The sequence below is a fragment of the Motacilla alba genome, chromosome 5, assembly GCF_015832195.1.
Source record: "Motacilla alba alba isolate MOTALB_02 chromosome 5, Motacilla_alba_V1.0_pri, whole genome shotgun sequence".
Classification (NCBI taxonomy): Eukaryota; Metazoa; Chordata; class Aves; order Passeriformes; family Motacillidae; genus Motacilla; species Motacilla alba.
Window position 1 is genome coordinate 16748901 of NC_052020.1, and position 14176 is coordinate 16763076.

The window sequence follows — 14176 nt, forward strand, 5'->3', positions numbered from 1 at the left end:
GTTCTGTGGTACCTACTCAGCCTGCACAAAGGTGATAGGAGCAGAGCACTCAGAGAAGATGTCTTCTTGATCAAGTCTGTCTCTGGCATTGATAAAGCAGCCAGTCACTCAGCCTGACAGATTCTGCAGGTGAATAAAACAACCATAAACTCATACCTAATTTTCTGTAGCCCACACAAAGGATGCGTCAGTTTGTGCTGGTGAATAGTTTTTAAGGGTAACCTAGGAGACACAGGTTCTGCTATAAACCCTTGTCAGCCAAACAATCAGTAAAGGCAGATCCAGTTCCAATGCTATCTCTATCTCTCACAGTATCCTCATCTTTGGATTGGCACAAATCATTTTCTTCCGTCCTGGCAGAACAGTGTTTACCACACCCTGTTTAGGAAGTAAATAATAAGGATCAGTACCAGAATAAAGGATCAGTACCAGTGGAAGTAGGCGTTAATAATGGAAGTGGGGAATAGTAGAGATTGAACGACAGCTCCCTACCCGAAAGCAGAAGTCACCTTGCTCTGCAACTCAGGGAAAGGCAGAGAAACAAGATCTTGCAAATTAGTGATTGCACTTTAGGCCTTGTGAGAATAGCTCACCTTAAAAGAGAAACAACCTCTGCATCCCATGATTTCAGTCATGGAATCCACCTAGGGTCTGTAGGAGACCTTTAGGTCTGAACCTTCTATAGAATGCTGTTTACCATTTCAGAGTGCCGTGAAAGATTCTCTGCCTTGGGCTCGAGACACCAACATTTCTCCTCATTGCCCCCCTGTGATTCCAGTCTTTCTGCCTGGAGCTTACACAGCAGGCAGTAGCAGAGAGCATGGTCCAGAACTAAGGGAGGCCCTGGCACAGGAAAGCAATGAGGAGTGGAGACATCTGGGGGAGGATTGCTGGGATCATGCCAGAAGTCATGTCAGCAGACAGCAGGAAGGAAAGATCACTAGAATACAAAGCAATTAGCTTTGGCTCTTTGAATAACTAATGGTTACTAACTAAGAGCAATGATTCTATTTAAGGAACTGCTTTTGTTATACTTACTGGAGAATGCAGAGATAATTGACAGGAGGCATGCAAACAATTCCGAGTAACTCCAAATAATTCCAGACATTTTTTGAATTTTGTAAATCCTGGTATTTTAAGCAATACTTAACAAATCAAAATAGTCTGTTAACAGCCAAAGAAAGAGATTTTTAGGATTTTCCAGTATCAAACTGACAGTTAGCAAGATTTTTTTGCAAGTAATTGGTTCAAATTATTTGGAACAATTGATAGACAAGCTGAGATCCTGGTATTTCCTTTAAGGGAAGGTCACAGGAAACTAGAGGCTATCAGCCTCAATACCTGGGAAAGTGATGGAGCACCAAATCCTGGAATACATTTTAAGGGACATGAAGAACAAGGAAGTTCAATCAGGAGTAGCCAGCACTGATTTACCAGTGGGTAAATCTTCAGTACAGATCCAACTCAAGTCTGTTTTGTCTGTGACAGCAACTGGTGATTGATCTCTCCCCATCCTTATCTCAACCCATGAGCCTTTAGCTATATTTTCTCTACCCTGTCCAGTTAAGGAGAGGAGTGATAGAGCACCTGACATCCAGACAAGGTCAACTCGCCACAAGTTCTTATTTCAGATAGGCAACACTTTGCTCTGAAAAACTCTCCAATAATTTCAGCATTTGCCACAAAGAAATATTGCCAAAAGATGTCATGCAACCATTTTCCTCATATATGCTTTGCTTCAGACAATACAATTTTGTCCTTCAAACAAAATCTATAGAAATGTTCTCTAGATACATAGGTACAAGATGAGATAAACTTGTCTGTTAGACCAAAAGTGCAAAAAAAAAGCCCATATGGAACTTGCAGAGGTATCACAATCTGGTATCAACATCATGACTGAATGTAAATACTAAATAGTGACTCACTGACTGCTACCAATATGTAAACATATTCTATCTGTTGATTGCGTAGTTAAAGTCCTGGAAAATCAGTTAAGAGTAAACATTTTAAATTTTACTGGATTTCTTGATATAAAAATTATTGTTCTGGAGATTATTGACCTACTCAGAATCCTGTTTTTCAGAGATACCATAAGTCCCTGTTGACTCTCTTAGATTTGAAACAATAATACTTATGGTCAAGAAAAATTAAAAAAACAAACAAGTAAGTTTTCCCCTCTTTTTTTTTTAACTTAAAAAAACCCTTTTATTTAATTTCCTGTTTATGGCCTAGAACTTATGAACTGATCCTCTTAGCATGCTATATTTAAATTGCATCAAAAAGATTATGGTTTTGATACCTCAGTGGTGACTGGATTTTTAAGCAGAGCACACATAATTTTGAATAAACTACATCCAAAAAATTGAAGAACATGAAGATCAAAATTTCAATAATCAAAATAGACCAAATCAATGAGTACAGTTTAATACACTACATGTACATAAACACCCTTTGTGTTTTATTAGTACTGAGACAGAAAACAGACCCAGGTTTGAGACAAACTCCATTATGTCTACACAGGCTATCACCACTGATAGACATCTATATTTTAGTATTAAAAAAACCCTTGGCATTGCTCAATACCTGCCATTCCCACCTTGCTGCAGACATGCCCTGGGTATACCCAGTCCCACCACTCATTCTTTGAACCACTTTCAGTAAGAGCCCCCTGAGAATGATGGGTTCAGGGGGCTCTGACAGACTGAGCACAGGCATTGTGGATGACAGGAGATCACTGACCCCAAAAGAGGTGTCTGGGGGATACACCACCTGGCAAATCACATCAGCCCACCTCCCTACTCAATTTTTTCTAAGTACAAGACTCAGTATGCAGTCTTGTCGAATTGCCTGCAATTTAATGTGTATTTCACAGTATTTTGCCTCAAAAAGGAGCAGCTGAGTAGCAAAGGAGGAAACTGCCTCCTTATTTTCACCAGCTGTCTCTTGCGTAGGGACGCTTCCATGCAAGCCACTGGGCATCCACAGGGAAGGGAAGGTTTTGGAAGTAGGTGGGAAGAGGGTTTTAGCTGAGCTCCATGGAAAGTGAGGGAGCCTGTAGGATTAATGAGGTCAGAGTCCTGAGAGCCCACAGGGGGCTGTGCACAGGGTGGCTCAGGCCATGGGGGTTTGCTGAGGGGAAGATGCACCCCAAGTTAAAACACTGTGCTGTGAGGATGTTGTAGGTTTGTGTCTACAGTCTTCTCCCATTCTTTCCCTTTTGTTTCTAAATCAGAACCATTCTGAATCTTATCATTCAGAATGGTAATTTTTCTAGTCTGTTTTTCAGGAAAACTCACTTTTATTGAGAAGGTCGCTTTAAATCCTTCACGTAGTCAGGCTCCGCTTGGCCCGCAGTGTTGAAGGCTGAGGTGCAGCTGGTTTGAGGTACAGCTGCTTTTGGTTAAATCCTGAGGCCGGGAGGTGAAGGGCCTGCAATTGCCGAATATAGCCCTCAGCTGAGGAGCACGTTCAGGGCAGGGAGCTCGGTGAACAGCTGCAGGGAGGGCTGAGCTCTGTGTGGAGAGAGCCCTGGGCAAGGGGCCGTGAATTGCCGAGCCTTGCACAACAAAGGGCCCGGGGACGCGTGGCCCAGGTGGGGACACTCAGAGGTCACAGCACGTGTTGACGACTCTGCTGGAAGACCCCAGACTGTCTGGGTGCACAGACTGTCAAGGTAAAAGCTCGGGAAATCTTTTGGCGGGCACCAGCTCCAGCTGGTAGTTGTGTTGCTGTGCCGCGATTAAATTCTTGTAAGGATCCAGACATCTGGGACTCTGCTGTGGGAAATGCCAGCAAGGCCACCCTGTCTGACTGCGTTCAGCGTGTGCGGTGTGCAGGGAGCTCCTGCCGTGAGGGGGCCTGGGTCCCAGCTCAGGTGGTGGGAGTGTGGTACCGCTCGAGCGGCTCCTGGATGGGGGGACAGGAAAGCTGCGTCAACAATCCTGAGTCACATACCAGTGCTGTAGGATGGGGAATGTTACAGCTGATGTTTGCAATGACACTAAATTTGTAAGTCGTTTTCAAGTAAGACTATGCTACAGGGAAGGTGAGGCTTTTGTTCTGCTAAAAGGAGCCTATGAATTGTTTAGAATAAACAGAGTATGGTGTTTGGATAATTTTCCAGAGAAATGCTGAAAAATTATATGAGTCACTGTATCTTGAGAACTGATTCTGTGGTTTATCATTTGCTGGGTTTTTGCAGTAGTTCTGAGTTGCTGGACACAACTTCTGGCTAACAGTTCTGGTTTGTGTGGTAGCTGGGTAAGCTGCGTTTTCACACAGCTGAAGTGCTTGGCTACGCTCTTTCAAGACAGCCTGCCCTAAAGGCATTTAATTTTCAATTAATGGGTTAAAATAGTTTGAGCTTACCAGATGGTTTCTTAATCAGGCATCCTTTTCATGCCTAGATAAACCTATATTGCTGTTGGAACTTTGAGAGTCATTCTCAAGACTTGAGTCTGTCTGAATATACCAGAATAGCATAGTCATAATAGATTTTCATGGGTAATGAACAATCAATGTTCAGTATAATGTTCAATAGCATGGAAGGTTCCAAAAGGAATAGTTAACTATTCATTGGAGAGAGATGCTCTTTAGCAGTGTATTTCACTCCATACCAACCACAAACAAGCTGCTACAGCTGTAATTACAGCTGGGTTTGGTTTGGGGAGTTGAGGTGGGGTTGTATTTTGGTTTTGTGGTTTTTATTCCACTGAGGAATTGTTCTGTGTATGCATATTTTTTTGCATTAGAGACAATGCTACTGAGTAGCAGGTTTTAATGCTTCAGGCCCATCTAGGTAGGGATGTCACTCATGAAAATATTGCAGATAGGACCACCAAAAGTCCTAGTTTGTCACATTAGAAAGGATAGAATCACATCTCAGGAGCTTACTGTTTTTGGATTCTTCTTCCTACTTATGGATGGGTATTCACACAACTTCAGTGTCACAGAGGTAGGGAAAAAAAATCAGCTTTTTTCCAAAATCTGAAGTAGAAGCTTGTTAAAAATTAAGGAATCTAAAAAAAGCGTACAAGTCTAATGTTTGGATTTTGACTCTAGGGCACTGGTAGTTCAGTTTATCTCATCTGCTCTCAGGTGAATTTCATACAGCTCAAATCTTCTTAAAGTTGCTCCGGGGTTTTTTCCTTAGATGATCCTAAAGTAAGATTATCAACCAAGCATGGTGTTGTATGTAAAGTCACAAGTCACAGACGCTTCATGACTGCCTTGTTGATAGAGCTCTTCGTAATTTCCACAAATTCTTATGCTGTTGCTCTGTTCTTGTATTGCCACAGTGAGAACAGTACCATTTGTGTGGGGGATCAGACAAAAGTTCCCTGAATGAGTGAGATTTCCACAATCTTTAGCCACAAGTCTCAAAGTACATTACTGGTCTTTCTGTGATCATCACTGCTGTCAGATCCAGAGAGAGTTACCTTGATGATCTTCCATGTCTCCCAGGTCTGCAGAAGACAGCTGGGGAAACCTTTATATTTATTTTTAAATCTATTATCTTTGATAATATGGATATTTTAGATGCTGATACTTAGCAGTACATGCTTTGGTAATGGTGAGAGTTTCTTATCCTTCCCTCCTTGCTAGTAGCCATGAATGACATTTCCTTTGGCAGAACCAATAGCACGACTTCTCTAAATCCAGATGCTTCAAAATGGGCCAAATACTTGAAAAGGCAACATGAAAAGGACAGATGTTGCATCTTCAGTAAAAATAAGCAATCAAAAACCCAGAGACAACTTCCATTTGTGTATTCTTATATTTGAGTCCACTAAAGAACATTGTTGTAAATATTTCAAAACCTCAAATGCTCAAGGATATCCTGATGTGGTGAATCATGCTTATGTCGTTGGGAGATCTGTTGACTTTGGTGCTTGCTGATGAGAATTTTAACCATGGTCATTTAACTACTTTCTGCTGATCCTTTAGGATTTAATTTAGCAAGTAAGCACTATTAAAGTGCTAAATCTTGAACAACACACAATATTATGTTCACATCTAGTTAAAAAAAATATTGAGAATTATAGCCTTATTGCTACAACTCAGTGTAGCAGTATAGACAGTGTCTGAAGCATTTTGCTGCTTTTATCTGTGACTCTGGAAAAAGCTTTCATGCAGGGACAGGTTTATAACATTAGGTGTGCCTCCAGCAGTCCAGTGGCTCCCCTCCCCTATTGGACTTGTTGTTAGGAAACCAATTGTAGAAGAATGATCATGTAAGTTTAGTGTCCTTAACCCAGATTGTCAGGAGAATGGTCACAATTGTTATCGTGTTTGATCCAAGACAAAGTTCTTTCCAAGTAAGGATCCATTGTCAAGGTTTATCCCCAGCTGCTAACCAAGTACTACAAATCTGCTCACTCACTTCCCCCTGCCTCTACTCTGCCATGGAATGGGTAGGAGAGTCAGGGAAGGGAAAAAGCCCTGCAAACTCACAGGTTGAGATAACAGTAGTTTAATAAATGAAACAAAATATAATAGTGCTAATTATAAAATTTAATACTGATGTTACGTTACATTAATAACTAATAAGAAAACTTGGGAAAAACCCAACCAAACAAGTGATGCAGAATACAATTCCTCATTCTCCACTGCCCACTCTGTCCTCAAACAGCGACTGTACCCATCCATATAACTCACTTCAGTTTATTTGCTGAATATGATGTTCTATGGTGTGAAACATCCTCTTGGCCACTTCAGGGCAGCTGTCCCAGCCATGTTCCCTCCAGCTTCTTGTGCCCCTCCTCACTGGCAGAGTGTGAGAAATTGAGAAGTCCTTGACCAAGGGTAAGCACTCCTTAGCAACATCCAAAACACCGGTTTGTTTTCAACATTGTTCTCATACTAACTCCAAAACACAGCACTATACCAGCTGCTAAGGAGGCAACTAGCTCTATTCCAGCCAAAAGCAGAACACCCATGATGCAGGTTGCCTTGGCTGAGTTTCTTAGTGTATCATGGAGTTGCCACATGCCACTGTAGAAAACAGTAGAAAGCCTCCATCTCTCAACAGCAGCCACCCCACTGCTCTCAGTTGTGAGGAAAAAGGTCATTCAGGTTTAGCCATTATAAAAAACTGCTGGAAAACACCATTTTCTCTCTCTCACCTGTGTTTGTCATCACTGCAAACAGAACAAAATAGAGGAAGAGACAATTAGCACTGACAAAACCAGCAGAAATGTTTTCACAGTTATTAATGTACTTCTGCTGAGTGTAGCACTTTGTAGCTTGCAGCCCTCTGCAGAAAACCTGCCTCTGTCAGTATAGGCTGTAATAAATGGTATTCTCAGATAGCAGTGCGTGTCTACAAACAATTATTTCTGTTGTCTCCCATTGGATATAAGGCTGCTAAATATATTTTCAACAAACAGCACAGTTTTTTCATTGCTTGACTGAAATAGAGGATAATAAACGGAACACGAACTTTTCATTATATGGGAAATGATAGCAAATGAAAAATGCTGCAGAGCACCTTCTCATCAGTCCATTAAAAGTATATCACATAGCCTTTGTTACCTATGCTGCCTTCCCATACATTTTCAAATTCAGCACCAGCCTTTCAGCTGACTCTCTTGTCTGAATTCACTGTTCAGAAAGCTCTGGAAAAAGGCTGTAATCCTCAGCAATGCTCTTCTGCCAGATTGGCAGCCTTTTCTAAAAGCTGACATTATACCTCAATGAGCTTACCTGAGAGCAAGGGAGGACTGCTCTAATGCTCCCTGCTTGTCACGCATCGTGTGGCAGCAGTGACCTCAGCTTCCTAGTGCAGTTAATGGTGTTTATTAAACATCAGCTCTTTAAACAAGAGCCCCACTGCTACATCTTTCTCACCTTGGGGAAGAATGAGAGTTTGAACTGATACCTGGCAGATGTGTCGTCTTGTTTTGTAGCCCTTTACTGGAAGAAAGCAAGATCATAAATCTGATGTAGCAGCAGTTAGTAGGAATTCAATATGATGTTTGAAACTTAGTTCTCAAAATAAAGGTGTGTGGGAAGCCCACTTTTTTTTAATCAAGCTTAGCAGAAGTCAATGAGGGTGCTCTAAGAATTAAACTTCCTTGCACCTGTATTTGCAGTTCTTGCAGGAGAAGAAGGGACAGCACTAAGAAGGTTTTCCCATACTTTTCTCACTGTATGAAACATCTCACATTGTGATGTCTGCTTCTTACTGAAAAATCCACAGGCTGCCAAACCCTAGAGTAACCAGAAACATAGGCTTATCAATGAGGACAAGGAATACATGACATTTCCTCACATTTATATAGGCACCACTCCACCACATCATGAGAAGTTGTAGTAATTGATGAGAGCATATGTAAACATTGTAAGCTCTGACTTTTCAGGTGAGATCAGTGAAACACAACTAAATGAAATTCTTTCTGGAAATGTGTGGAACATAGATAAATACAATAAAAGAATAGCTGAAGTTCCACTTTATTTATTTATTTATTTTCTTTATTGTTTTTACATTCTGGTACTTCTCAGATATGAATATTTCACTGCTTTTGAGGGTTGGAAAATATTACCTTAAAAGTACATGAGAGTTTTATCATTCATGAGCCAGCATGCATGGGTGTATTAGTTTATTTCATTGAAAACATGTAAACAGAGGAGTAGCTCAGCTTGCCAGATTCCCCATGGGCAATTTCGAGTTCTTGTATTCTCAACAAGGAAGTTTTCTGCTGATACTTGGTTGGGAAATTAAGGGAAGTACTCAATATAGAGCTCAGCAGCCACCGGTCTTGGAACTGCTGTAAGGTTAACTCCAATGGAATTACCAACGTCATACCAGAATTATATCAGTGGAACAAAACCTGCCCCTGCCATTTTTTCCCATGCTTTGGGCCACATCAAGTACTTTGATTAGTCAAAGTTTTCAGTTCTGTTTACAGTTATCAGCCTGACAGCAGCCCAGTTCTCTGGACTCACTAAATAACTAGTCAAAAGAACAGGATTTATAGGTATATACATATAGTATGTATATGCATACCTTATGTATATACACTTATACGCATAGTAAATATTAACAGGTGGAAACACTGGAGTTGTTACAGCATTTAAGTCATCTAACTTATTTGGATAAGATCTTAGATGAATTTAGCAATGTATATTTTGATTTCTTAGAAAGTATCAGCACATTGCACCTTAGAAAACACATCTGGAAAATATCTTGCTTATATTGGATTGTAGATAGGTAACATATGTACATGTTTTGTGATTAGCCCCTCTGCTTGTTCTGAAACTGAACAATGAGAAACTAGAGATTTCAAGTCAGTAATTAATGGAGTGGAACATTTACCTGAAAGAAAAGATAGTCTAAAATGAAAAAAAAAAAAAGCTGGATAAGAGCTCATAGTGAGTATCTACTACTAATTTAAGTATTACTTTGAAGAAAAACACAAGGGAGTAGCCCTACTCAACAAGTGTAAGGACTAAAGTTAAGTCTGGATCCTACTGAAGCTCTCTGAAATAATCATTTATATTTGTCCTGTACATTTGTGTATGAGACAACTGCCACCTGACCCAAGGGAAGAAAATCCAAGCTTGAGATAATAAAGATATAGCTGCATGGCACAGTGCAGCAATTCAGTGCTTTACTGAGCTGGGTTTAAAAACTAGGCAGTGCATTTGTCAAACTGAAACTGCCAAATAAAGGCCATTTAATGTTTAGTTTTCATTTTCCAAGCGATTCTTCATAGTTTATTATGTTTGATCTTCCTTAGGAGCATCATAGTATTGAAAGTGCATGTTAACTTAATTACACAGAATTTTCAAATAGTGGGGGATTTTATCATGAGCAAAAACTGTTCTTTCTCTACCAGTGTGACTGATAATAATATGAAGATTTGATTACATTTAGTCATGCACAGAAGCAAAGAGCTTTCAGGACAGAATTTGTAGCATTTATTTAGGTGAAAAATGAGGGCAAAAAATTTAATCTTTGTGAACAAAATAAGAGTGCTGACATCTTTATTCTGCATTAAGATAAACATTAACTGGCTGCCAGTCTCTCCATGCAGTGAGGTCTTAATATATTCACAGTCAGCTGACAGAGAGAGACATGACACAAACACAGCTGTCTGCCCTCAGAGACCAAGAAGATGTGAAGATGAGTTGCAAGTTGCAGCTGCAGTTCTCTAATGCTTGAATAATCAAATGTAAAGACATGCAAAAGTGATGCAAGTTGATAATTCTTGTTATTGTATGATGTCTATCAGTGCATTCTTGTAATGATTCTCCCTACTGAGTGCTCTCTGCCCATGGGGACAACAGCCACACTGTCCTTTGTTTCTGAAACTGTGCGTGGAAACCGCCTCCATCAATCCCTCCACACTTTTACACCCTTACCTTTGGTTAATTCTTCCGATACCTTAATTTCTTTAGAAATGGAAAGAGGTTTTCAAATTTCAGAATAAGATGTAAGTCATGATTTTCAAACCTATTCTACCACAATTCAGACATCTGTGAGATTCAGAACTTTGGAAAAGTGACTACAGTGACTGTTTATGTTTGATTGTTTTTTTTTCTTTTTTTTTTTAATTCCAAGTCAACCAAAATGCATAAAAGAAAAAGCATCAGAATATATCAAGTAAAGGGTAAACACAAGTTTATGCTTGATTTTATTATCTTAGCAGATATGTTATATTAGCATCAGTTGGAGACTTATCTGTTCTAAAATGCACACACATTAAAGAACAAGTTAAACATGGATTGCCACTGACGTCCTGTTCCCAGCTCTTAATATTTGTTTAAATACAGGTTCTATTTTACTTCCTTACCAGTAGAGGTGAAAGCTTGTACTTAATGAATTCCTGGTTCACACAATGTATTTGCTTTTCATGCTATATCTGGTAACAAAATCTATCTGATTATTAAATTAACAGAGCTGTGATGTAAAAAGAAGCAAATAATTTTATTTTTTCCAAGTCCGGTTTGAACATTAATTATGAACTACAAGTGTAGCTCAGTTGTGTGGCAATTATGAGTACAGTAATTAAGAAAACTTAGGATTTTTAAATAACTTGCTGAACTGAGTTCTAACTAAGCTAGAAACATTTGATCCACAGCTGCTTTCATGAGTAATGCTTTCCATTCTTTTTCTGGTTAGTATGGAGTCAAAGTGCATGCTGCCCAGGAGAAGAGCTGATGTATAATTCAGGAAACTCCCTGAATTTCCCTTAGAAAAGGAATACTGATTAGCTGGAAAAGCCTAAAGGCCAAAAAAAAGAAAAAAAACCATGACCTGTGCTTTCACTAATTTTTGTCCATCAGATAGATAAATGTTCTCCATGTTAATGTAACTCAAAAGAAAAATATAGGTTAGGAATTATAAAAGTAAAATCAAAGTGGTTTCAACATTTTCTATTTGGGGAATAAAAAAGGAGCACTGCATGTCTGGATTTAGTTCAGCACAAAGTCCTATCTGTCTCTAGGCTTTATACGAAGTCATCATTAATCTTTTTTCTCTCTACTAGAAGCAAATGAAAATGAGAGAATCGAATCAGTCTTCCTCTGCAGATTCCTTAATCACTAGGAGATAAGTTTGGCCTTAAGAGAATCTGCACAGAATTTTGTTCATGATCGCAATGTTTGAGAGAAATTTTAGTTAAAGAGTCAAAGGGAGACAGACATAAATAGAGGAGACAGTCCTTCTGTGGTTTCTTTCCTCAATCCTATTATTCTGTTCTCTCCTGTCAGCACTGTAGCTAAAATGACCAGAATTCAGGATTCTTACAGAGCAAAGTGTGCAGCCCAGACCACTGCAGAGATCAGAATGCAAACCAGTTTGAGTCCAGCATCAGCAACACAGGATTCAGAAGCAGAAGAGTGTGGGAGCTGAGAGCGAGCAGAGTTTGTCTTCTTCCCAGGGTTCCTGTGCAGGAAGGGGAACACAGTACCATGGTAGTAGGCCTTGCTTTGTTTTGTGCGGTTTACTTTTTTCTCCCAAAACGCTTTTACTCCCGAAACACTTGAAATATTTTGTCCCTGTCCTCAGGGCAGCAGATACGCTTCAGGGAGCTGTGGGAGTGGCAGCTTTGTCAGCCTCTGGTGTTGGCAGGACATAAAGAGTGAACTGCATCAACCCAGGTCCCCACAGCTACAGTATCTGAGATATTCATCACAGGGAGTGCCAGAGGCATGAAGCCAACACGAGGAGGTCTCAGGCCATTGTCCCCAACAAATTATAATTAAAAGTTAAGTGCTAATCAATGAAGTCTTTACCAGTTTTAGAGGCATGATTTTAAATTATTTTCTACTTTTTTTTTTAACAGGTATATGGGAAAAACTTGATTCTACAGTCATTTAAGTTCAAAAGTACTTTTGGAACAGTATAAGAGGGCTACTTTTGGAAAAGTGAAAGAGTGCTGTTAGTTATTTCTTAGTTTGTGCTCACTTTCATCTATAGACACTGTTAAAGCCAGAAATTACATCATTTACAATGTTAAATCTAATTTTACACTTAAATATCTGTAGGCTGCTACCCGAGGGCAGCAGAGATGGTTCCAATGGCAGCCCTGACAATCTATTCAGTAGCAATTTTTTTGGTTGTCTGTGAGGTATCTCATCTACTTCAAAGGTATGAAGAAAAGAAGTTTTCTTGATTCTGGTGACCAAAAGGAAAGCAGATAGAGTGGATTTCTACAAAAACCATAAGGTGGATTATTTAGTGTCTGGTAGCAAAATCACCCTGGACTTCTTTTAGGTACTCTTTGGGGAAGGAGTTTAAGTGTACAAAATGCATGGAGAAAAGTAGCTGGAAAGGCACACAGTATTAAATACCAGGAAGTCCTAAAGCTGGGATATAGGCTGAGGATGAGGGATAAGCTGGTCATGATTTTTTTTTTTTTTTTTGTGAATACTTCTCAGCCAGAAATTTCTTATTTACCACAATTGGAACATTCTCAGAATATTTATCTGTTTTACTGCCAGTTTCTTTGGAAAGCATCTTGGCAAAAGAGACAACCAGCTGGCTGTGTGGTGCCTGCCAGCTACTCACACAACTAGACAGGAGCCCCTGGTGGGTGCCATAAGCTTAGCCCAGGGAAGCTGCGCTGAATGTGATCCTCTGCTCCCTGGCTACATTACCTGAAAGACAAGGATGAGAAACAGGAAGAAAAAATGGGAGCTTGTTTTCTTCTGTTTAGCACATTAATGCCAGTTATGTTGTGCTTTTGGTTTATTTTTAAAAGGTGGAATGATAATGGAATTACCTTGTGTAAGGTAAGCTCCACTAACAGAAAGTAGTGTTATCTTGAGACAACCTATACCAAAAAAAAAAACCAACCTGGATTGTCAGACTTTCCTACTGAAATTTTACAGCTTATTGGATTGTAGATAGAAACCGAGGTTGCCCTGGCAGTCATAGTGAATGTCTCAGTCATAAAGGATAAAAGATAACCCAGCTGATTTCAAGAGCCTTATTTTATGTAATTCTGATACAGCATTTATGAGACAATAAATGCTATATTCATTATACATAAATGATTCAATCATGAATATTTTAGGACAATTACTTCAAGACCAGGCATCTAAAATAGTTTGGAAGTTAAAGTACAGATGATTTTAATAGTGTCATATTAAAACAATTTATCTTAAAATTATTCAGTTTTAATTATTCAATATTAAATTCAGAATTTGAATGAGACAGTAAAACAAATTTCAGAGCTTAAAGACAAAACCCACTAGCTCAGCTGTTGTGTCAGATTGCTATATTTGTAAAGCCTGTATCTTTGCATTCCACTAAGAGCAATGGAAACTTACAGGCAAAGGCTTCAAAGCTGGAAATTACTTATACACCCACAGGGACTAGGGGTAATCAAATGCTATATTTTGGTCTGACTCTTTATAAAGATATGCAGCAATTTATCCAAGAAATATGCAAGGCTGCTAAAATAATATACAATGAGTATATTACAGGAAGTGCAATGTTTTCTTAGCAATCTGCATAAAAGCATCAAAATATTCTGTAATTGATATACCTAAAAATTCCTAGAGTAATTAAACTGTAGACTAGATAGTCTATTACTTAGTTAAAGTGTATAACTTTCTCAATTTGCATAACATCTGGCTTACATAAATTCCTTTGACATTTCAAAAATCTTCCAGAAGTGTACATGATGCTGAAAATTAAATTATATTTCAACACTGAGAAACTGTT